This window comes from Myotis nattereri, assembly GCF_964212035.1.
Source record: "Myotis nattereri genome assembly, chromosome: 12".
In the NCBI taxonomy this organism is placed as follows: Eukaryota; Metazoa; Chordata; class Mammalia; order Chiroptera; family Vespertilionidae; genus Myotis; species Myotis nattereri.
Genome location: NC_138087.1, coordinates 67596207 through 67621820, shown reverse-complemented (window position 1 = coordinate 67621820; position 25614 = coordinate 67596207). Strand labels below are relative to the sequence as shown.

The 25614-nt window shown below is 48.4% G+C and overlaps 1 protein-coding gene across 2 annotated transcripts in view; it reads right to left on the bottom strand.

Annotated features, from left to right (window-relative positions):
• Window positions 1–25186, bottom strand: part of GGTA1 (glycoprotein alpha-galactosyltransferase 1 (inactive)) — a 52236-nt gene extending 27050 nt beyond the window's left edge. Inside the window, exon 1 of one of the 2 annotated variants that reach the window (XM_081103364.1) lies at window positions 24953–25186. The gene's annotated coding sequence lies outside the window, so the exon portion shown is untranslated. The remainder of the gene's footprint in view (window positions 1–24952) is intronic. The other variant, XM_081103365.1, reaches the window with a different exon arrangement.
• Between the last annotated feature and the right edge of the window lie 428 nt (window positions 25187–25614).

Here is a 25614-nt window from a genome sequence, read left to right as displayed (position 1 = left end):
CCTGCAGCTTCTCAAAAGAAGGAGTTGGAACTTACTTTTAGCATTGCAAAGATGATTACAGAAGGCAAAAAAAAATAAAGCAGATCCTTTGTGATCGAATTGGGATTTGACACACAGCACTGAGAATGAAACAGCGACAGCTACTAACATCAACAGGATGCATCTCACACGCACAGCATTGAGTGAAAGAAGCCCCGGATGGTTCTGTTTCTTTAAAGTTCAAAAACAGGCAAACCCTGTCTATGGTGTTAGAAGTCAGAGTGGGGGTGGTAGACTGGGAGGGGACTGGTCATGTTGTTTCTTGAGCTGGGTAGTAGTTACACGGGTATGTCCACTTACTCATCACACATGGGACTTTTCCATGTGTATGTTAAAAACAAAAATGGCCAGGGACCTTCCTGCTGAAAGCTGCCTTCTCTTGGGTATTCTGTCTTCCCCTGACACTGGCTCAAGGGCCACAGAATAATGGACAGCCCTGCCTTTTCCTTCACTTGTGTTCCGTGTCCCAATACCAAGTGCCACCAAGCACCTCACTAGGGGTTCAGGGAAGATCTGTTGCGTTAATCCGTCCATGAATCTGGACTTAAGGTCAATGCAATAGGAAAGATAACAGAGTTTGGAGGCTAAGGAGCTGGGCTAAGATAAACTGGTCCTTTTGACGAGCAAGCACTGATTATGGGTCAGATGGGTCTCCCATTTTTTTCAGTAAAGCAGCCTTTCCTTTTCTGAGTGATCCTCGGGATCACCCACCAGCGGTCAGGGAACAGGGAGGCTCTGGCAGTCTCGGTGACTTGCTCACCGTCACCAGCTATGGGTCTGGCATTGCTCTTTCCTTCAGCTGCGTCCAGGGGACCTTCTAGAGCAGCGGTTCTCAACCTGTGGGTCGCGACCCCTTTGGCGGTCGAACGACCCTTTCACAGGGGTCGCCTAAGACCATCCTGCATATCAGATATTTACATTACGATTCATAACAGTAGCAACATTACAGTTATGAAGTAGCAACGAAAATAATTCTGTGGTTGGGTCACAACATGAGGAACTGTATTTAAAGGGCCAGAAGGTTGAGAACCACTGTTCTAGAGGCAGTGGACCCCAGGCTGTTTAACCACAACTGGACAGAGCCTGCAAACTGGAAGGCGGAAAATTGAACTAGAGTATCCAACCTGATCTTCCACCTTCCCTGACATACTCTTATGCTCAGACTCCCGAAAAAGGAGAACACACTTTTGGCTATTCCTCAAGTGACAGGCAGAGAACCACAGCAAATGAGCCTTGGCTGTATGGCTCTACTGATCAAAGGAGGCCAGAGGCTGTCCAGGCAAGAGCTTAGCAAGGTGCCTGGCAGGGCTGACTAATCTTATCATTCTAACCTTATCATTCGATGGGTCACTAAGGCCCCCTCCAGTCTAAACAGCCATGGATCTGGATCTGTCAGACAGCAGCCAGCATTCAGTATCTGCCAATCTGCCAGACCCCGAGTTAAACGATTGCAGGGCCTGGGAGTTGTGGCCAAGGAGGCTACATCCTAGGAGTGGGGAACCCTGGCTTGCATCCCACACAACCTCTTGTTGGGGAAAATGAAGGTCAAGATCCCCACCTGGCTTACCTGTGAGGATACGAGGATTAACTGTTCTTGTCAAAGAACACTACAGACCAAAAGGTTGTAGGCTGTCACTATTTGTTTAATCCTAAACATGTTTAGGGCAGCCACAAAGGACACAATGGCTGATGCTTGCATGTGACCGAGTAGTTTGGTTGGTTTCCTCCTCTGTGTCGGGGATAACCATCATTCCCACCTCTTTAGGTGGATGAGGGGTGGTAGATGTGGTGGTTACAAGCAGACACCCTGAGGCCAGGCTGGCTGGATTTGCGTCCCCAGCTCTGCCTCTTAGGCTATGCAATCCTGGGTAACTTAACTTTTCTGTGCCTCTGTTTCTACATCTGTAGCCAGGTGCCAGGTTGCAGTGGATCAGGGAATGAACCTCAGGTGAGGCAGTGATGTCAGTAAGTGTAAGGACCCCTTTCTTACCAGAGGGTGACAGCTAGAGAGGTCCTAGAGGAAAAGGCAGACGACTCCGGAGTACACTACGGGCAGTGGGATTGCCTTGATGAGACAGAGTCAAGGAGAGAAGGGCTTTGGAGATTCAGAGGAGGGAAAGGACAAGGAGGAAGAGCAACCTTTGGGAGAGGATGGAAGGGTTCCCCTAAGACGGGCAGAAGGTGCTTCCCCTTGTGCAAAATGGAAAGATACAGAATGGGAGGGTTGGTGATAAGTTTGGGGGACAAAGTAGGCAGTTGACAAGTTCTAATTCAGAGCTGTTGAAGTATGGAGACAAAGTGGGTGGGGTGTGCAGGTGGCAAAGAAGCTGGGGGGTGTGCAGAATCGTCACCGGGAGCCTTGAATCCCCTCTGTGCATCTTATCCTGATGATGCTAGGAATCCTTCAGTGACATAATTTGCTTTATTTAGAAGAATTAGGTGGCTGCAGGCTGAGTGTGGGTGGGAGAAGGAAAATCTCCAGCCAAGGAAACCAGCCAAGGGACTGCTGGCTGATGTCCAAGTGAAGGAGTGGAGACCTGAACCAAGGGACTGAGATGGGAAACAGCAGCATTGAGAGAAATGAAGGAAGGGACTTCTTGAGACCTTGGGTTACATGAAATCAATTATCTTTCAAACTTGGCATCAATGTCACCTTCTTGGTGAGAACTTCCTGGAATTAGAATGACTTTCCTTTTGTAGTTTATTTATTTACATTTTAAATTTCTTTCTTCCTCTACCAGAATGTCAATGCCATGGGCAAATACTTTTGTATGTTTTGTACCACATGAAAGTACCTATTATAGCACCTGGCACTCATACATCTCTGTAGGCTAAATGCATGCCTAGTACAGTGCTTGGCACCTAAGCGTTCATACATGTGAACTGCTTCTAAAATTGATGGCAATCATAATATCAACAATAACAGTGGGCAGTGGGATCAAGGGAGTGAAACACTCATGAGTCCAGGCCAGTGCTACTCAAAGTGTGGCTCGTGAACACATCACCTGGGAGCCTGAGAAATACAGAGATCAAGCCCACCCAGCCCCAACCCATCAGACCGTGCAGGGTGGCCCAGGAATCTGTGTCTGCCGAGGTCTCCAGGGGATCCCAAAGCTCACTCAAGTTCGCCCAACTGCCTGGGCTGGTTTCCAGGTTTCTGATTGAAGAGGGAGAGTGGATGGTGTTGTTGACTGGAAAATGGAGTGGAAGGGATTGGAAGTGGAGGAAAGCTGATGAGTTCCTTTCTACATGTGTTGAGTTTGAAGAACTTGCTGGGACCAGTCAGCTCAGCAAAGACATCCTAGAGAGACAACCAGGGTGGAGCCCAATTTGGAAGTTGCCAGCAGAAGGCAAGAGTGGGCAGGTCTGATGTGTGCTGATTGAAGGCAAAACGGGGCGTCCTTAATGGGCACCTCCCTGAAACCTGAGTGAGTGGCACGGCCCAGAAGCAGAACACCAGAACAAAAGGGCGAAGGCTAGAAAGGCTGCCAGGACACAGCGTGAGGGCTGCAGGGCAGAGTTGGGTAAGCTGCGCTTCGGTCCAGTCTAGGTTCTGCGCTTGCCTTCCTGCCCCCGCAGCACTCTTATCGGACCACTTGTGGCCCCATTTGCCTATGGAAGAGAGAAGGAGGCCTAGACATGCGCTGGCAAGGGTGCAGTGATCTGAGAACCCCAAGGACTGCCAGGCAAAGAGGTGTGGCACCCACAGAGGTTCTGTTCTCAGCTCTGCCACCAGTTCCAGGTGGCTCTCTGGTGCGCCTGGTTGATTCCCACCCTGCCCCCTCTGTTGGATGGAAAGGTTGGGCTAGTGTGTCTCACTCTGTATTGTATCCCAGTTCTGGGGTTCATATCACCTTTCACACCCAGTCACAGACTCCAGGCGGAGACCCCCTGCACAGGAGCTGTTGGTGCTTCCTGAGCCGTAGGCACGTGATGAGGCTGTGGAGAAGTGAGGAGAGGAGAGCGTGGTCTTGGGTGGAGACCAGAAGGACTGCCTAATCCAAGGCTTACCCAGCTACCATCAGAACTGCTGAGAGTCAAATTCCAAAGAAGCCTTCTCCTCCCCAGCTAAAACGGCCCACATGAGGGGCCTGGAGCCAGTCAGGGGCATTTCACATGGCGGAAGTGAAAGTTTTCAGGCCGTTTCCTGTCCTCCCTCTGAGGCAGATTCAGGCTCCCAAGGGGCCAGCTCCCAGTCCCTGCGCCCCTCTGGCTGGCCAATGGCACAGTCTTCTGGGTTCAAATCCTATCGCCCCTTCTTTCTTGCTGTGTGACCCTGGATAAATCATTTCATTCTCTCTCAGCCTCTGTTTACTTATCTGTGAACCAGGGATAATAATTCCTACTCCTTGAGTTGTTGAAAGGATGACCAATAACATCTGTAAAGTGTCTAGCACCTACTAGGTACTTAGAAAGAAGCAACTTGTATTATTATCACTGGTGCCTAAGAGACGGGACTGTCTCCACCTCCTCATGGGGCAGCAGGCAGGCTCCCATAGAAGTCAGGGATAGGCCTGGGTGTTGGCAAAATGCATGACCTTGGGCAATCACTTAAATCTTCTGGGCTCTGTAAAATGAGAATAACAATGCCTCTCTCTTAGACCACGGTAAATGAGATGGTCACATAAAGTGCTTGGCATGGAGCCGGTATTGGAGCAAGTGGCCCATAAATTGTAGCTATTCAATTCCCATTAATGATTATTCCAGAACTCTCCACCTCACAGACTCTGGCACCACTTTTCTGTGTCCACAAAGAGTCCACTATGTTCCCGTCTCCTTTACACAAGGTGTTTTCAAATCCTCCCGCCAGCTGGAGCCCCTACCACAACCTGTGAGGCAGGGTGGGTGCTTCCCTCACCACATGCACAGGAGTCTGGTGACTTGCCCAAGGTGACTTAGCTGGGGACTGTAGCCACGAATTTCTCCAATCTCCTCCTGCCCCACAGAAAGTCTGCACGTCACTGATTCAGAGTTGAAGGGAGTAATGTGTGAATTGTTTATTCATTCATTCAACAAATATTTATTTAATATAAGCACCTATCATGTGCCAGGCACCGTTCAGACTGCTAGGTCCACAAGGATCAGCCAATATGTCCTCTAGTGGGAAGCTGAGCCCAGAACACAACTTTCCTGCCACCAAACGCATGCAAACTGAGGTGAATGTCCTCTGACCCCCAAACATTCAGGCCCTCCCGACTCTAAGCTCCATGGACTTCTGGAGGACTCAGAGGGCAGTCGCTCATGCCCCCTTGCCCACGTGGCTGGAGGTCACTCTCCTCTCAAGCACGTTCTCAGTCTTCTGACCGGCTTCATGTTACAGATGAGAAAACGGAGGCACCAAGGAAGGGAAATGACCTATCCAGGCCACTCAGCAAGGACAGGAGGAGCCCAGGACTGGTGTCCAGGTGTGACATCTCTCCGGGACAAGTTGCCTCTTAACCACAGCACAGGAAACTGATGAGCGCAGGGACAGTGCGGGGGACCTGCAGTCAACGGTCTTCCCGAGTTCCCTTATCTGGGCCCACCTGAAAACCCCCAGAAGCAACTGCCAGGGTGGCCACACGACTTTCCTTCCCCGCCCACACTACTCTTGAATAAGTTGGGGGAATGCCACAGAAATGCCACAGGAAAAAGGTGACCATTGTGTGTGGACTGCAGATATTCGATTCAGAAAGAACATCCCTCACTCAAACACAAACATAAAATAGCTCAGAAATGGAGTAAAAATACCAAAATATGTGCCCCACTTAGGACACATCACATGGGTCTGTTATGAAGAATGTGGTGTGGAAACCCTGATTGGACCCCACTGCCTCTGCCTTCCCCATGGGTCTAGCCCAGCCGTGGGCAAACTACAGCCCGCTGGCTGCTGGCCGAATCCGGCCAGTTTGAAATGAATAAAACTAAAAAAAAAAAAGACCGTACCCTTTTATGTAATGATGTTTACTTTGAATTTATATTAGTTCACACAAACACTCCATCCATGCTTTTGTTCCGGCATTGTGGCCCTCGAGTCAAAAAGTTTGCCCACGGCTGGTCTAGCCCCTAGAGCTCTTAGCAGTATCACCTGCTCTCTTTTCCTGGCTTCTGCATTCTTTGCTGAGACACTGGCAGTTGTAGGTGCCTTATTGTTCCTTTGCTTAGCACTTGGGGCTGAGAGGTGGCTTTGGACTTTTTCCTCTCTCCATATGGCTTCTCGGCAGTCAGTGGAAAGCCTAGAGACTGTTCTGTCTGCGCAACCAGGTCGGTGACTGCAGCAGCTTGCGGAGTTGATGTTAGCATGCTAGGCACCGAGGGAATACTCTACCTGGGGTACTCCTAATGTACTACCACACATTTCCTGGTCCCCTTGTGGTTGGATAGGCCCATGTGACTAGTCTAATAGGAGTGAGCCCAAGCATTTCATTGCCGATGAAAGACCTTCTAGGGTTCTCTTTCTCTCTGCCATGGAGTACATTCAAGAAGGTGACTGCTCCATCAGCCTAGCTCCTTAAATGAAGACCAGCCCCCAGCTGATGCAGGATGCTCATATTAATTAAAATCAGAAATGAACTTTCGTGGGTTTGGCCTCTAAGATTTAGGGGTTGTTTGTTACTGCAGCATAACCTACTCAATCCATCTTACACAGAGTAGGATATTCTCTAGATATTAGTCTACCCACTTCCCTATAAAACCTTTACCCTCCTTATCATGATAACCCTGCAAGAATAAAGGAAAGTGAAGTAGAGGCAAGAACACTTTCCCATTGTCCTGTAGAATTGTTTTCTGCTTAAGTCCCAAAGATGGGTGAACATTCAGTCAAATTTGAAAGGAGAAGAAAGTTCAGAATGGTGTTCTCTCTGGCCTCTCTTTCCTATGAAATCGGAAGCTAGGTGATGCATGATGAGAGCAGGTGGGGCTAGCAGCCTGAGAGCCACCCAGGTTAGGAGCAGATGCCATGAGCACTGAGAGACAAGAGACGAGGACACTGACCAGGGACCAGGACACAGGGTGCCAAGCAGCCCTGCGACCCTGCTGAGGTTGTAACAGAGCAGCTACACAATCCCATTCAGCATCCCAGGGACAGTGGCAGAGATGGCAATTCGCTGGATTCATTGGCAGTTAGGGACTGACTGGGGGGGAGGGGGTACAGACAGTTAAGGAGGGAGATGTGGCTAATGAGGGACACATGATTTAACTGGCTGAGGGAAGGGAAGGAGTGTAGCTTACAGTGGCCCTATCAAGTAGATTCTACCAGTATCCCCATTTTACAGGGGAGAAAACCGAGGCTCGGAGAGGGGAGATCTCTTGCCCATGCTCAGATAGCTAAGGCCAGAGCCAGAACTGACCCAAGTTGGGCTGGCACAAAAGCATGGTGCACTCTCGGTCAGACGCCATTTCACTCTCTCTAGACCTTCATCGGGCTATAGTCCTACACCTTTCATTCTACCTTTAATTGTAAACTCCTGAAGAGCAGAAATCTATAATAATAATAATAATAATAATAATAATAATAATAATAATAGCAAGTGCTACCATTTATAGAATGCTTACTACATGCCAGGCCATGTTCTAAACACTTTACACTCATTATTCAAGTCTCACTAAACTCTGTGAGGTAAGTACTGGAATTATCCCCATTTTACAGTTGAGGAAGCAACTCAGTTTGAGCTGAAATTATAATGAACATAATTCATTAATATTATAACTATATAGTTCAATATGAGTCATTTCCTCTATAATCCCATTTTATTTTTCCATTTTGAAACATTCTCAGAAAGGGACTGTCTGCAGGCTTCATCAGATGTGAAAGGAGTCCACAGTGCTATGAAGGTTAGGCAACCCTGTGGAGGCAAGTGCTAGGGTTCCAGGGGCAGGATTCTGTCTCCCATCTATGCCACAGAACCCGGAGTTCCTGGCTGGTACTGGATAAGGGACCCTATTCCCATCTTCATGCAAGGATGGGAATGAATACTAGCTACTTTAAATCATCCACACATCATAAATACATAGATGAATACATGAATACTTTTATTTCAGTAGTGTAAGCCCATGTGTGACCTTCATCATAATACACAAGTCACTTCTTTCCCCAACTGAAAAACAATGTTAGCCCCCCAGTGTACTAATTAGAAAAGCATTAGTTGTTGATTGCAAATTGGGATAACAGGAGGGTTTGCAGCAGCCACCTCCGGCTATGATGCTGGCTAGCCCCCACCCCAGACTCTGCATCCTTGAGAGCTGCTTGGCTGACCCCGCCCCACTGGACTTGCATCTGCACACTGGCTCAGTCCAGGTAGTGCTTACATAGTATTCCCTACTGTATATGACTGATATGAAATTATACACAGACTATGACCTAAGTTTTATAAAGTAAATTCTAGACATCCAAACAGATACACCAATCACAAACCAGGCAGAGCCCTCTGGATTTCAGACAACCCGGGCTATTGTGGGACTCAGGGACAAGGTAGCCAGGGCCAGTGCTCCCTGCTCAGGCCAGACAGCTGCTCTCCTTGCCAGTTGGCCAGGGCCAAGGGCTGCGCCTCAGGACAACCAGGTACCTGTCCTGGCACTGCCCTGATGGGCTGAATGACCTTCTGTAAGTTGTTGACCATCTGAGCCTTGGCTATCTTATCCTCCAAATATGGGGCTGTACCAGATCCAAGTTCAGTCAACGAACAACCACAAAGCACCCACTGTGTGCCTGGCACTGTGAGGAATGCAGAGGAGCTACCATTCTAGTCAGGGATCTTGCCTGGAAGCAATTAGCTATTGCACACGGCAGAAAGAAGTGTGAGTGGAGACGGTTGTCCCATGTTGTGCTCTGGGGCCACAGAGGAGGGAGTCAGCAGTCTTGCATGGGGCTGTGCAGCCGGCTTCAAAGAGGAAGAGGCTATTTTTGAACTGGGCCTCAACGCATGAGTAGGAGTTCCGTGGGTGGGGTTGAAGGGCAAGTACCTATAAATGCAGGGAGCTGGAATGGCGAGCACTCCACAGAGGCCAGTGTGGACTGTGGAGCTGGGGGCTCCAGTCCTGGTCACTTCCACATCCCCCGTTTTGGAGACGAAGGAAGAATCCTGAGAACCTGTATTTTTAACAAGCTCCAAAGTGATTCCAACATGCAGGCAGTGGCTGCTTTGTGTAGAGATGAAAATAAGTGTACAAAAATGAACTTGACCCCAGGCAAGTCCCTCTTTCTCAAGAAATCTACCCATCTTTCAAGTGCTGGATCAGACTGGTGGTTTTCAAACTGTGTGCCAGAGAACCCCAGAATCTCCCTAGATCTCCCAGACTCTCCCTCAGAGAGGAGAAGCGAAGGTCGGAGAGAGCAAATCTCTGAGCCCCTATGCACCCTTCTTAGATCTTCTCTCCTTTTATCTGCTTGCTATCACACACTGTGCTTTTATCTGGTATTTTGTTTGTAGTCAGGTTTCCCTGGCTACAAAGAACTTTTAAAACCACTGACTTGGATGACCCCCAGGAATCTCTAAGGAAAAATTTTTTAATTCCTTAAAGGCAGGAACCTACCTTTGTTGAATATTTCTCAAACAAGTATGAACAGAGACCATTAGGCTGTTTACCAGAAGCAAGTTATTTTATCATCATCATTTAAAATATTTTGCTGTGATCCAGAAATCAATGAGTGGAGGGGGGAAATGTGGCATAGCAATGCAATGGAATACTATGCAACCTGTAACAAACAATGTTTTTATTATGAAATAGTTAGTAAAATGGAAAATTAAGTGAGAAAATCAGAAATTTTCAAAATTCTTGGACAGGGTGGTGGTTCCTCGAAAAATTAAACATAGAATTACCATACAATTCAGCAGCCTACTTCTGGGTATGCATATAAAAGAATTCAAAGGAGACTCAAAGAGGTATTTGTATACCAGTGCCCAACCAGCATTATTCACAATAGCCAAAAAAGGTGGAAAACAACTCAAATGCCCATTAATGAATGAATGGATAAACAAAATATGGTACATACATACAATGAAATATTATTCAGCCTGTGTGTGAGATCCAAAGGCAAAAAAAAGCAGGTTCCACTTCAGAGATGAAGAAACAGAGGCTCAGAGAGGTAACTGGTGTATTCAAGGCCACACAGTTAGGAAACAGCCAGTTTTAGGGTTTTCTAAAACTCCCCTGGCGTGGGCTGGGGAGATGTCCCGGAAACACCAGCTGGGCCACTAACTCATTTGTTTAGTTAGTTGTTTACCTCCCGCCTCTTTCCTTTAAAAACAATAGGTTTCCCAACTCATCTACAAAATGAGAAGGAAATTCCAACACACCCTTTAACATGGGAGAATTTTGAAGACATTATGTTCAGTGGAATAAACCATCACAAAAAAAGGACAAAAAATGTATGATTCTACTTAGACGAGTTACCTAGAGCAGTCAAATTGAGAGCAGAAGAGTTTAAATGGTAACTTTTATGTTATGCTATATATATTTTACCACAATAAACTACAGTCGTGTGGTAATAGTGATGAATTTTTATGCAATGAGATCATGAGAGCGATCACTTTATCCTTTCTACTTCTCTGCTTTTTCCAAATGTTCTACAATGAGAATATATTACTTTTAAAACCAAACAAAAAAGCTCTTTAATTAAATATATCTGCTGGTTCTCTGACACTTTCCAAAACTGCATTGCTGTAATTCATGTAAGTGTAAGCAATACTTTCTGTACTTAATTAATAAAAGGATGCCAACATTCAAGGATGCCAACTAAAGTATGCCCCAACCCGCTCAGTCAAAAGAAATGACAGGCAGAGTGGTCCTCCTTCCTAAGATTAGTTGTTGTCGTATATATTTAAATGAATTTCAAATAAAAACGGAACCAAAATAAATGCTCTAATAAGCCTCCCAAGAAACTATCTGGCTTGAAAAAGCTCAAACACAAACTGAAGAGAGAAAGAAAACTATAGGAAAGTGGGGATGGCCAATGTTCTTTTAGGATATTAACTCACTGCAGCGGGGAGCGTGACCTTGTCAGTGAATTTCTATCCTCCGGTTTCCAGAGAACGTTCTTGTGTAGAATGAATTCAGGAACCAGAAGGGGCTCACCACTTAAAAACAATGCAAATCCATTTCCTCCAACACACCCTACCCCAGCCAGAGAAATGTGGAACTAACATTTAAAGAATTCTGCTCTGCAGGGCAGCCAGTGCTTCTGCCTGCCAGGGTGCCCTCTGTCCCAGCCACAATGGTTCACCTTCCCTGGCCCCTGCACCCTCTGCTCAGGGCTGGCTCAAGGGCAGATAGACCAAAAGGTAGCCTCCAGGAAGAGGACACTGTGGCGACACCCAAGTGTGGCCCCTCACTGACTATATGGCCTTTGGCGCTTCAGTGTCCTTATCAAACCAGTGGGAAGAAAGGCACGCAGAGTTGTCCTTGCAGGATTGCTGTGAGAGTTAAACGGTGTTGCCTGAGTGTCTGCTAAGATGTTGGATACATAATAGGTGCTCATAAACTTCCTTCTTTATGTCCTAAAAGTTCACTGTCCAACATTTACATGTGTCTTGGTGGGAAGCTACAGGGCCTTGGCGTGTACCAAGTGTAGTTAATACTGAGTGGCAAATTGCAGGGTTACGGTAAAACAATGGGGTGGAGAGAGGATCCTTCAGACCTGAGGTTCAAGGAAGGCTCTGGAGGAGGTATGGGAGGGAAGCTCGGGCTCCCACATTGATTGGCAGGCACAGGGCCCTTTCACAGGCAATGTGTGCGAGATACAAGAGCAGAAAAGCAGGTTCCACTTCAGAGATGAAGAAACAGAGGCTCAGAGAGGTAACTGGTGTATTCAAGGCAACACAGTTAGGAAACAGCCAGTTTTAGGGTTTTCTAAAACTCCCCTGGCGTGAGCCGGGGAGATGTCCCGGAAATACCAGCTGGGCCACTAACTCATTTGTTTAGTTAGTTGTTTACCTCCTGCCTCTTTCCTTTAAAAACAATAGTTTCCCAACTCATCTACAAAATGAGAATACTGCCTCAGGACCTTTGCACATGCTCTTCCCTCTTCTTGGGACACCTTTTCCCAACCCCCCTCACAGCCATTCACCCTCCACCTGTGCTTTTGGTTTCAGCCACACTGTCATTCCTAAGGAATTCTCCCCATGGCCTCCCAATTCTCCTGGGTAGCACCCTGTTCTTGTCCTTTAGGGCACTAACCCCTATCTGGATGCACATGTGTGATTATTTGAGTCACAGAATCCATGGTATTTGTTGTATGTTGATTCCATAAACATTGATTCAAAGGCCAACTCTATATAGTTTTAAGAAAGTACTACCCTCCCCATCCACCTCCACCCCGTTTCTCAGACTCTCATATCTGAAACATGGGAGGTGGCTGGGCCCTTGTTAGATTTCTGCCAGCTCACACAGTCTGTGATTCTATCACCCACCCCTCCCCCCCAAAAAAGTCAACAACAAAGAAAATAAACCAAACCAAACCCCAAACCATTGTGATTCCAGCAAGCTATGCGACCCAGGGCAGGTTCTTACATTCTCTGGGCTTCAGTTTTCCTGTCTATCAAACGAAACACTTGGGCTCAATCTTCTAGGACCTTCCCACCTCTAACAATCGTAATTCCTACAAGGAAGGCTCCACCCTGCCCTTCACTTTGAGCTCTTAGTTCAGCCCAGGCACACAAACAGGAAGTGACATCCAGGAGCCACACAGCTGCTAGTTTCTCTGCAGCAGGGGCACCGATGGGGGAGCAGAGTTTCTAAACTTTGCAGCTAAAGCCAGGGCTCCATGCCCAAGACTTTTCACAAACGGTGTGTGGGGAGAGCGCTGTCGGTATCTGCTGGGCCTCCCAGGCCACTGCCACCCTGGTGCATTCACAGGGTTTACCTTCCAATCCCTGCAGAGTAACTGACTGCTACTCTGATGATTGATTGAAGGTGGTAAAACCCCAAGACACAGCAGAAGATGGAGTGCAGGGCTCCTGGGCTCCAGCGGGCCCCTGTGTGACCTTATGGAAGCTCCGGCCCCTCCCTGGGCCTGGGTTTCCCAGGGGGATGAAGTTGGGGCTGTGCCAGCTCCCCTTCACTGTGATGTCTTCTCTCTGAAGGCAGTGTGGTGCCATAGTGAAGGGCACCATCTCCTTGCCCGTGTCTGAGTCCCAAATCTTTCCCTTACCATGTGGCCTGGGAAATTTCTTCATCTTGCTGTGCCTCACTATCCTCATTTGTAACACTGATGAAAAGGCAGGGCCCCTGTAAAGCTCCCAGAATAGCATCTGGAGTGAGTGAATGCCCAGGAAGTGCAAGCTCTTTTTGTTTTATAATTACTCTTGGTTCTGCAGCAGATCCCTTTCCTGGTTTGACCACCTGCAGAAGGGCAAGGAGAGCCCTTGAAGACCACGTCCAAGCCCCATCCCTCAGAGAAAGCACATCTGAATCTCAGTTTGAGACAAACATGGCAGGAAACGAAACTATAGGGGAAGGCAGAAAACCCTGTGATGAGCCCCAGGTTTGAGGGCCAAAGCCTCAGGCCACGCCCAGACTCAGCAGCAGAGGGAGGGTCCGGCCTCTCCCCGGCTCCCCCAGGAGAGGACGACCTTTCAGAGAGGAGAGGAGAGCAGTAAGACACAGAGGCCGGGCCAGCAGTATCTCTGTGGCTACCTCTGCCCTGAACCTCTCGGATAAAGAGGGGGCTGGACCCAGTCATCTCGGACCCAACAGATAATTCTGGCTGACAGGACTGTTGGCCTCTGACCCCCGGAAACATAGAGATGTGGGTGGCACCACCTCCCTTGGGTCCTCAACGGGAAGGTCCGGGTGCCAGCCCAGATTGCAAAGAGAAGGGACTCCAATACCTGCTTCTGCCAGGCCAACTGCTGTGAGGATGAAAGGAGCCCTGACCACATCCCCAAGGGATGACCCCAGGGGTGTGGCTCTCAACAGGCGCTACAGACAGATGCTGTCTGTCCCTTCACGAGGAGGCACAGAAATGGATAGTAATTCATTGTTACTGTATTTTACCAAAGTATCAGTCCATGGAGCACTAGGAATAAAGAAAGGAGGAAAGGACTGGCCTTCTACCATGCTGCCCATAGACACATTGTCCTGCCCTTTATGGCCACCCATTTGGCTCCAGTGGGCTGTGTTCAAGGTAGAGCACATCACCCAGTGGCAAATGCCTTGGGCCTCCCCATATCTGCTGCCACTGAACAGGCTGGGGCAGCCTGGCTTTCCTTCAGATAGCCCAGAGGCTGCACAGGGAATAGGCAGGGACATTCAGGGAAGCCATCTGCACTGTGTTAAAAGGGTCCCCAGGGGAAAAGAGGAAAACCTAAGAACCAGTGTGCTAGCTCCGACCCTCGAAGGTGCTCAGGGGAGGGTCTGTCTGGCCATGCTGCATAGAAGGGTCTTTATCAGATATAGAGGCGTTTTATAGCTGAAGGGAACGCTGGGGGTCTCTGCTCAAACCCTGTTACAGATGAAGAAAAAGGCTCAAAGCAAGTGTACTTTAGAGCAGAGGCAGGATTTGAACCCTTGAAGGCTCCTTGCCCTACCTCCATTCACTGGGTCCACCAAAGGGTCCTGAGGGCCTATTGTATGCATAAGTGTTCAGTGGTGAACCAAACGGAAGTACTCTGTTCTCACTAGAGCTTGCATTCTAGTTGGCAAATAAATAACATTAAAATTTAACAAATCATTCAATAAGGAAATAATTTTAGGTGGTGAAAGGGGTTATAAAGCAAATAAAAGACACGGACATGCTACAGTGACAGCGGTGAGGTGAGGGCACTGCAGCTTGGGGATGGCCTATTTGTGCTGGTTTCTCTCTGGGGTCCCCAAGGACCTTGCAACCCGGCAGCGTGCTGGAGTTGGCTCATGCTGGCTTGCAAGGGCCAATTGTCAAATTTTTAGGAATTTGGCAAGCAGACTGTTAAACACAGCCATTATTAAAAATTAAATTATATAAACTCACACAGCCATTATTAAAAATTAAGTTATATAAACTTACAGCTAAATGAATTCTATTAAGAACAAAGGTAATCATCAAAACTCATTGCTTCCTAATAGTTTTATGACACAGTAAACTCTTGAGGTCACTGAACTCGATTGCATCTAGGCAGAGAGGAAAATAACAGTATGTTCCCGGTTCCTCAGGCAGCAGCAGCTCGAGACTGGTTATGGTGGAAATACTTATATTACGAAATGTGACAACTACCACCTTTCGTTTTTCAAAGAGCCGATCATGAACCGTGGAGCAGCACAGCGGGCCTCCAGCATGAACCCAGGCCCCGTGTTTATAGCAGTCTGTGCTCCTCCAACGAGAGGGTGTGAGATGTGTGTGTGTGGGGGGGGGGGGGGGTGTACAAGGAGCCTCCTGTCACGTAGGTGTGAACTTTCCTCTTCCTTTTTTAAGGCTTCCACCATGAGGAAGCAAATCTGGGATCTCTAAACAGGCCTGTCTCTTCCTACCAAAGAATCTCTTCAACACTATTTATCAAGGGTCTGTAAGATGGTGGTTCATTCATGTATTTATTTCTGATCAATTAAATCCTATTGTGAGTATCCAGAGGAGATTTAAAAGGATGCTAAAGAGAATCTCTTTATAAATGTGTATGGTCCCCTCTGAATTCCTCTAGATCAGCGGTTCTCAACCTGTGGGTCGCGACCCCTTTGGGGGTCCAACGACCCTTTCACAGGGGTCGCCTAAGACCATCGGAAAACACATATATAATTACATATTGTTTTTGTGATTAATCACTATGCTTTAATTATGTTCAATTTGTAACAATGAAAATACATCCTGCATATCAGATATTTACATTACGATTCATAACAGTAGCAAAATTACAGATATGAAGTAGCAACGCAAATAATTTTATGGTTGGGGGTCACCACAACATGAGGAACTGCGTTAAAGGGTCGCGGCATTAGGAAGGTTGAGAACCACTGATCTAGATTGCCACACATTGGGCTTCCTTCCTCTGAGGACATAACTGTTCTCCTAGCAGCAGAGTGAAGTTATTATTATTTTCACTACTACTAATGATAACAGTGGTGCCATTTAATAGTGCCACACGTCAGGCAGGAGACAGTTAACTTACTTCTAAAATCCACACCAACCCATTTTACACATGAGACTATTGAGGTTGAACGGTTCAATAACTTGACTAAGACCAGGCTGCCGCTCCGAGAGGTCCCCAGACTTCCTTCCTGCACTGCAGCTCTGGGACACTCTTTACACCTGCAGGATCCTGTGGCACTACGGGCTCCCCCATCTCTGGTGGCTTTGGTGGACTTTGTGACTGCTGAGCTTAGTGCCAGGAGCCTCCTCCCACCACCAGCACAGAGCAACCCAGATGCGCCTGGAATGCAGGAGAGTGACCTAGGCCTGGCCAGCTAGCAGCTTTGCATCCTAAGGAAGTGGCACGAAGGTCTGGATGCCGGTGAAATGTTGCAGGAGCTCCATGGCAGCAAGAGCTATAATTAGCTCCTGTGCGAACCCCTAACCATGCTGTCTACTGCCCGACTTCTAGTGGTTCTGGCCAGCTTGGTTCTCCCGCTGTCCCAGGGATACTGTGAACAACCAGAAAAATCCTTCCAATGCATGCCTCTTCTGCCTCAGTGAGCTGGAATCTCCATCTGTTGCTTGCGACCATGACTTCTGACCAGGACAGCTTCTCACCTGCTGCTCCATATATCAAACCCAAACGTTTCCTGAGTATTTTCATGCTGCAGAATGCCTTCCTAGGCACTCAGTGAAATCTGCACATAGGAATAGTAGTTCTCCTTTCCTTTGCGCAGCTCTGGCTAACATGTAAAAATTTGCTATAAAAAAAGACCCCATGAGAGCATTGAGGGTCAGGGGTTCAGTAACTTGACTAAGACCAGGCTGTCTCCTCTGTAGACAACCACAGAATCAGTCAACGGAGAGCAAGCCCAGACTCAGTCCCTGCTCTCAGGGAGCATTTGCCCCTTAAAGAAAATCCTGCCCCTGAGTCTGAGAAGTGTCTTGTCTTTCCCCACAGATGCCAAGCAAGTTCCTCTCAGGGGCAGCTGGCCAGCTGCTTGAGGACGTGTGGTTTCCCTGAGGGAGGAGAGAAGCGGGCAGCTGCACTTCTGCATGCACATGCTGCCAAACTCAAAGTCACCCCTCTGGGCAACTGGCCCATCGCCCTAGGCTCGCTCCCTCCTCTGTGTCCTCTCGGTGCCCCTCCAGTCATCAGGGCCGTCTGGCTTCTGGAACAGCCAGGGGAATGTCAGAATGACAGGTTTTTCCATCTCTTCTTTCTGCCTGAAACTTCCCTCTTCACCCGCTAACTCTGTTTAAGGGTCGCTTCCTCAGGGAAGCTCTCCCTGATCACCTCCTTCACAAGCCTGTTTCCTGTGACACCCACCCTGCCTTTGTCCTTCACGGCTCCAACTGTGCAATTGGTTGTTTCATGACCATCTCCCAAGCTAAATCCTAGCCCCTGGATGGGCAGGGACTGTGTCCACTGCTGTGTCTCCGGTCTCTAGCGCGGCATATAGCAGGTGCTCAATAAATTCCGGGCATGTTAATAAGTGAGTGAATGTTTGATGGTGGCTTGGTGGATGTTGAATAAATATCGGATTCAGACATGAATCTCTGGAACAGGTGCCCAAACTGGCAAGTGGGGGCCAAAACTGTGGGATCCCTCCAGGCACAACAGCTGCTTCTCCTTGTAGGCTTTTAGTTTCAGTGTTCACTTCCTACAGGATTGGACTTGTTGTCTAATAGCAGGTGTTGCTCAGAGAGAAGTTCGCTAGATCACAGCCTCGTGCCATTTTGCTGGCAGGGAAACTGAGGCTGCAACAGTTCCCATCGCTGGCAGCACCAGCACGGGGTGAGACAAGATCAGCTCACTTTCAGCCCAGAGCTCTTTCAGTGTCCCACCCTATGAGGGGCCACGTCCGAGGCACTTAAAGTAAGGCTCCTGAAGACAAGAGCGCCCAGACTGGGAAGGAATTGCAAACATTTATTGGCCGTATTAACTAATCACAAGTCCCAGCCCCTCTCTCCGCAGCCTCTTCCGGCTGCTGCTTTGTGCTCTCGCTGACTGAATTCTGTCCGAGCGCTGGGCACGGATCTGTATCCAAGCATCTTTCTCTGAAGCTGCCTCTACCTTTGAAACCATCCCCCACGCCTGGCACCTCACCCGAGTCTCCAAACCACACTATGGTTGGAGTCAGGACAGGGCTCTCCTGCCTCAGTTCTGCCACTTCATTCTTGAAAGACTTTGGCCAAAACATTAAAACTTGAAGCCTCAGTTTCGCCATATGTAAAATAACTCCCAATTTACAGACCTCATGGGGTTTTTGTGAGGCTCAAGCAAGCCGGATCTATGATCTCACTTTTTAAACTGTCCACTAGTGCAGAGAACTCTAATGTTAATAATCTTATCATTATTTTTCTGTTTCCCCCCAGGGTCTTGCTGTCAACCCATAGCCACCAGCTGATCTATCCCAGGGCCCATTCTCTCATTCAACCTCATGACAACATTCAACCATGCTGACCACAGGCACCAAGAAACCCTCTCTTCCTCCGACTTCCCAGACGTGTTCTCTCCGGGCTCTCCTCCTCCGTCTCAGGCCACTCCCTCTCCCAGTGAGGACCTGGCCCAAGTGGCAACTCCACACTTTCCCCGCCTTTCACATCCGCCAAGGTCACAGGGCTTCAGGGAACCACAGGAAGCACACGCCCTTCACCCAGCTCCCTTGCAAATGCTTGCATGGGGCTCCCTGGGTGCTCACAAATGTGAGCACTAAGCCTCCGATCTCCACCCTGCTGCCACCAACACCTCTCCTTTATAAGATGCCCTCTGGCAATAAAAATAATGCAATGACCCCAGGAGCTCATCTGGGCACGTCCCACAGCCAGTTCTGGATGGCATGCGGCCGAGTTCTCTGGCCTCCACCCTGGACTTGGACAAGCTGAACAGATCAGCTCTTCAGCTGGAGATTTAGATGACATATTTTTACTTCCTTTTTTTAGAACTGAAGGACATTTTTAAAAATTAGTATTTGGGGGGCTTTACTGAATGTATTAGGATGATGTTGATTAACCAACGTATATAGGTTCCAGATGTACAATTCTGTAATACATCATCTGTATATTGTATTGTGTGTTTACCACCCCAAGTCCGGTCTCCTTCCATCACCATTTATCTCCCCTTTACCCTCTCTACTTCCCCCATCCTCTTCCCCTCTGGTAATCACCATACTGCTGTCTATGAGGGTTTTTTGTTTTCTTAATCTTTTCACCCAGCCCCACAACTCCGAACTGAAGTGCTTTTAGAAATAATTCTGGATTGAATATACTAGATGATAACCCCTTTGCTTTCAGTCCATGGACCAGACATACATCACTCTTTGACTTCCTGAACAAACTCACCTGGACTCCCTCTCTCAGAGAGGAAGGAAAGCTCCTGTCAGCAGCCCTTTCAGCCTGGGCTACATGTGAGGGGCCCTGCCCCACGTCTGATAGTCATTAGGGGTGCTAACTCAGGCAGCGGGCCTCCAGAGAAACACTTACTCACCACAGTGGGTCAAGTAAGGAGTGGTCCCAAACAGTGTGCCCTCTGCTCCAGCAGCTCCATGACACCCAACGGAATATAACTGGGGAAGTGTGTTGGAAGATGCCCAGGGAGCTGGGGGGAGCATGAGGAGTACCTAATTCATGGGAGGCAGAATGAAGAGATTGATTTTGCAAAGATGATGATGATGAAGCTGGGTCTTGAAAGATGAACAGGAATCTGCAGGTGAGTTTGGGGAGGAGATGGGGAGGGCATTCCAAGCACAGGGCGGAATGCCCAGAGGCATAAAACATATGAATGATAGTAGTTCCCTGAGGCTGGAGCAGAAATTCTAAGGAGTGAGGTGATGAGAAGTGTAGAGAACAGCTCATTCAAGACCTTGACTGTCACCTATCAGAATATATGTTTTATCCTGAGGTCAGGGGGAGGCTTGGAAAGACTGAAAAACCCAATTAGTTGATGTCTGGAAAGAAGACTTAGGTGACAAGATGTACTGGAAGACATAAGACTGGAATGGAGAGAGGGCATAGAGCGGAGATCCAGGCTGGAGTGGGGTGCACCTCAACTGAGCAGGAACAGTGGGGATGGAAATTAAATCGTTAAAGAGTTGGTAAAGAGGTAGGATTAAGTGACCTAGGTCATAGATTTTATGACTTAGATGCAGGAAGGCAAGGTAGGGAGATGACTCCCAGACAAAGGATCCATGTGTGCAAAGATATAGAGACTTGAAAGGGCATTGCCATGCTTGTGGAAATGGGAACAATTGTACCAAAGCCTAGGCTGTGATGGGGATTCCTTTAGATAAGTGGGGATCTGTATCAGGGAGTTATTAACAAATCTATGTGGTCAACTGGATTATGGCTTCCAAGTACCATTCCCTGCCAATAAGCAGAGTATATACCTCTGACCCATTGATTTTTGGACTTGCTCAAATGACTGGCTTTGACCAATGGAATATGGGTAAATGTGGCAGTCTGCCAGTACAGAGTGAAGGCTTTAAGAGGTATCACATCACCTCCTTCTTCTTCCAGCTCTCACCACAAAAATAACGAATAGCTCCTTCAGCTTGGGTCCTGTGATGAGAAGACAAATGGAGCAGATCTTCTGTCTGGCTGGCATCTGGAGCAGAGCCACAGAAACCATGCAGCTGCAAGTGCCCTACAGCTGACATGTAATGTGAACCATAAGTAAACCTTTGTGGTCACACATTAAGACTTGGGTGGTTAGTTGTTACACAGCATAGCTGCACTAAGCTAACTGATACATACTTTATATGTGAGATAAGGGAGCAGATGGTGAAGAACCTTATATGTCATGATTAGTTGTGCATATGGAGAGTCAACAGGGAATTTTGATGAGCTTTCTCATCTTCATTCATTCACATCTAATCTCAGAGGTGGGGACATCCATCCTCCTTTCAGAGCCAACCCTCTTCATTCCCTCCTGCTCCTCTATTACTCTATTGTCCATCCCTTCCCTCTCCTGCACTAAATCCTCCCCCTGAGCCCATATCTCACTTGTGTTTTCCATCTGAAATTATTTCCTTCATCCTGTTTTCCTACAGCTATAGCTGGATCTTTCTCCTGACCTTCTGGAAAGAGTTGAATATACTTACCATCTCTACTTTTCTCTCTCTCACCTATCAACAATCTAGCTTGCCTGCCCCACATTCCACTGAAACTGCTCTCAGTATTTACTTCAGTAATCTCCAAATTGCCCAATGCATTTTCCAGTCCTCATCTTCCTGGACTGCTCAGCACAATTTAGCCTGGGACTAAATTCATTATCTCCCCACCTGAAACATTTCTATTTACTAGTCTCTCAGCTAGTGGTTCCATTATTTATCCAGTGACAGAAGGCCAACACAAGATAATGAATTCTGTTTCAGACTTGCCCAAGTTTCTAGTGCCTTTGAGCATTCAAGAAGAGATATGCACAAACCGCTGTTAAACAATGAGTTGAGGGCCCCAAACAGAGATCTAAACTGGAGATAAAGATGACTGTTAGAGAGGTAGCATTTAAAGCCTTAAGTCTGGATGAAATTGCCTAGTTTACAGAGTACAAATACCAGGTCTTTAAATCTCAGGTAATATAGAGAGCTCTCCTGAGCCAGAAATTCCTATTCCTAAAGTCAGAGTCCAACCATCATTTAATTGCTTCCCTCCCAGGTCACGGCTCCTAGCAGCCTCCACACCATCACCTTATTTCATATTCTGCTCTCTGCTCATGTTGTCTTCTCCAAGAACTCTTAAAAATCAATCATGAAACAAAAGGTAAAGATACCACTGCCCAGTCAAAATAAAAAAGACTGACAATACCAATTCTTGTCAAGAATGTGGAATAATCACACATACATTGCTATGGCATGTAAAATGGCATACCTTGTGACTCAACAATTTTACTACTAGGAAAAAGCAAATGTCCGCAAAAGAATTCTATAAGAAATAACAGCACAGATTGAGAATAACCGAAATGTCCATTAATAAGAGATTAAGTAAGCAAATTATGGTACATCCAAACAATAGAATACTACTCAGCAACCAAAAGGAACCAATTACTCATATACCCAACAACACAGACGAATTTAAAAGACACTTTGTCCAGTGAAATGAGCCAGATGTGAGACATACAGTATGATTCCATTTACATGAAGCCCAAGAACAGGCAAAATTAATCCGTGGTGAGAAAATCAGAAAGTGGTGACCTAGAAGGGCGGAGGGAAAATCAATTGAAAATGGGAACTTTCTAGGATGATGTAATATTTTATATCTTATTTTGGGTGGTGGTTACAAAGGTGTAAACAACTGTCAAAAGTTGTAAACACTTTAGATGTGTGGATTTTATTGTATATAAATTACACTTTAAAAGTAAAAAATAAAATACTTTTAAAAAACTTTATTGATTGATTGATCTGAGAGAGGAAGGGAGAATTTGTTGTTCCACTTATTTATGCATTCATTGGTTGATTTTTATATATGCTCTGACGGGGGGCCGAGGGGGGGGGGGGTTCATATGGGACAATGTGCTAACCAAATGAGCTACGAGCTATCCGGCCAGGGCAAAATACTTTTAAAGTATCTGTAAAATAAACACTAAAATAAAAATAAAGGGTAGGAAGCATTCATTTCAAATACAATTATATTTATACTATGAATGCACCTAGATAAGTGCCCAGTCCCCCCACTTAATGCTGCCCCCTTTCAGCCACTCTTCTTGCACCCTTGTCGCCATTTTGATAACATCTGTCCATTAGCCATTTTCTAGCCATCATAAGAGATGACTTAATGGAAGAGCACACGCCTTAGAAGCAGACAGAGCCTGCCTTCAAACTCAGCTGCAATTTAAGAGCTGAACACCCATGAGTGAACCTTCTCTTCCTAACCTGTGAAATGGGTTCGTGATATCTACCCTACCCTGCTGGGCTGGGCTAAGACGGGGCAGTGTGCTGACTAGCTCCTGGGGAACCTAAGTCTTTTTTATTTTTTTTACCTCAGCCTATGAAACCAACTCACATAGGAAGGTCCCCCTAAAGTCCTGGAAAAGCTCGGAAAATGAGACTCACTGGCTTCTTCTCCCAGAAGGGTAAGGAGGCAGCCCTTACCCTGGAGTTAGGGGATAAGTGAGCTGGTGCTAAGAGCTGGAGAAAGGACTGCTTAGCAGTGGTTCTCAACCTTCCTAATGCCGCGACCATTTAATACAATTCCTCATGTTGTGGTGACCTCCAACCATGAAATTATTTTCGTTGCTACTTCATAACTGTAATTTTGCTACTGTTATGAATCGTAATGTAAATATCTGATATGCTTTATGTGTTTTCCGATGGTCGCGACCCACAGGTTGAGAACCGCTGGCTTAGAGCCACAGTGGCCACGGAAAAGTATTCTCTCGCCTACAAGTTAGGAGATACCGTCCAGCTACTGGAGGATCTTGCCCAAATCACTTTGCACACCTCTTTACTCAGTTTATCCAAGCTGGATCTGAGGAATTTGATATCAAAAACAGCCTCTGGGGTTTCCCAATAGAAGGAAGGGAAGCCAGAGCCTTGCCCCCAGGGCTCCCCTCCCCCACCGTATTGGTCCTCGAGCCAGGATCCCAGAAACACAAATTGAAATCTCCTGGACCCGTAAACCCTAGAGACTCTTTCCCTGTTTCCACCCTGTCTTATTCCATCATTAAACACCTGTTACTTAGAACAATAACTGGGGTTTGCACCTGCCCCCCATCTGGTAGGGGAGGCAAGGTACACCCAGAGATAACTCCAAGCAAAGGCTCAGCATAGCCAAGGAAGCACAGACGTGGAAAAGAAAACCCATCTCCCATTACGCTCTCCCCCAACAGGCGCCCCTCCACACTTGGCCTTTCCTCACTCAGAGCAATATTCCTTTTTCCGAGCTGTGGAAACTGAGGCTGTGTCTGGAAAAGCATCTCCCAGCTAGGAGGCAGCAAGGAGGGCTCCTCCAGCATCTCCTGCCTCCTGAAACACACCTATTTCCAGGTGAATGAAGAAGGCAACAGGCGCCTCCCTACTCAGCAGCTAGATAAGGGCAAAGGACAAGGAAAGCCACAAAAGCAGCCGCCTGGGTCTGGGTTCCTTCCTCGCACGGTCCTCCTCCTCCCTCCCTCCCATCCGGAAGATTGGGGAATCTCAAGTTGTTCTTCTTTGCCCACGCCTGACATTTTTTTCCACTTTACTCTTTCTTGGACGCCTTTCAAGAGTTTGTGCAATCATTCTGTTTAGCTGTTTTTCTGCCATTTTCAAACGTGGGGTGGTGTCCCTTTCGGGTGAGAACGGCGTCACTTGAAGAGTTGAAGGAGCCCTTTCACCTCCTATCACCCCAAACGCAGTAGGCCCTTCGCTGCCAAAGTTACAAAGTCTGAAACTTTCCGCATGCCGGGGTTTTGGCTTGGTGCTGGGCTCTGCGAGCTCTCACCTCCTCCCCTGCGCCCCTGCGCTCCGGAGTTCGTGCGCCCCTCACCCTACCACCCAGAGCTATCCTCTTTCCATCCAGTCCTGGGCAAGAGCTATGTCTCCTTCCTGCCCCAGAGACGGGGACAGACCCCTCACTGCTTTAGAGACTTCCTCGGCGGTCCTGCCCATGCCCCCGAGCCTCCCCTCTCCCGCCCCCTCCCCGCAGACCCGGTGCAGACACCTCGGCCCCCAGCCCCTGAGGCCCCGGTCTGGAGGGCTGGGCAGAGGCAGCGACAGGGACCGGATGAGGACAGCGACGGGGTCCGGTTTGGAAGGCAGCGACGAGAACAAAAGCAGGGACACAGTCAAGGCAGAAACCGGGCAGGGCCGGAGCGGTGGACCTTCTCCTCTCCCCACCTCGCCCGCGCCCCAGCCCGCAGCCCCCGGGCCTGGCCCCGCTCGCCTCCTCGGGGAGGCTCGGGCGGCGCCCCGCGGGACCCACCTGATCCGCAGAACTGGGCGCGCTTGGAGAGGGACCACGCCTCGGCTCCCGGGCGCGGCGCGCCCTCGGCTGTCCGAACGGCGGCCCGGCCGCCTCCGCCCGAGCCCGGCGGGGATGCCGCCTGCGCTCCGGCCACACGCCGGACGCTCTCCTCCAAGGCAGCGGGCGGCGCGCAAGGGGCCGGGGCGCGAAGGAGCAGGGAGCTCTCGGCAGCGAGCGGCGCACTCCCCGCTCGGCACCGCCCGAGGCTATTTATGCAAAGCGGGTCCCGCCCCGGACACAGACAGCAGAGCTGCCGACCACGCCACGGCTCCTTTGCTGGTGCGTGCGAGTCTGATGGCCTGGCTGCAGAGAGGGTGTTTGTTTCATTTCACTCAGGCAGAAAAAAGCCTGAAACCAGCAAAAAAAAAAAAAAAAAAAAAGACGGTGACGGTGGCTGGGCCTCTGCCCCCTCCGGCCGGCACGTGGTGGAGGTGGGGGTGGGGGTGGGGGTCGGGAGTCAGAGGGTGGGGTGGGGTCTGTTGTCACTCTGCTCTGCGAGGAGCGGCCTCCGCGCCCTGACGCACCGCCACCCTCGGGGGAAGCGGAGCGCCGGGGAGGTCCGAGCCACCATTGTTTCCTGGGGAAGGAAGCGCGCACAGGCCGACCGCGACGGGCGGGCT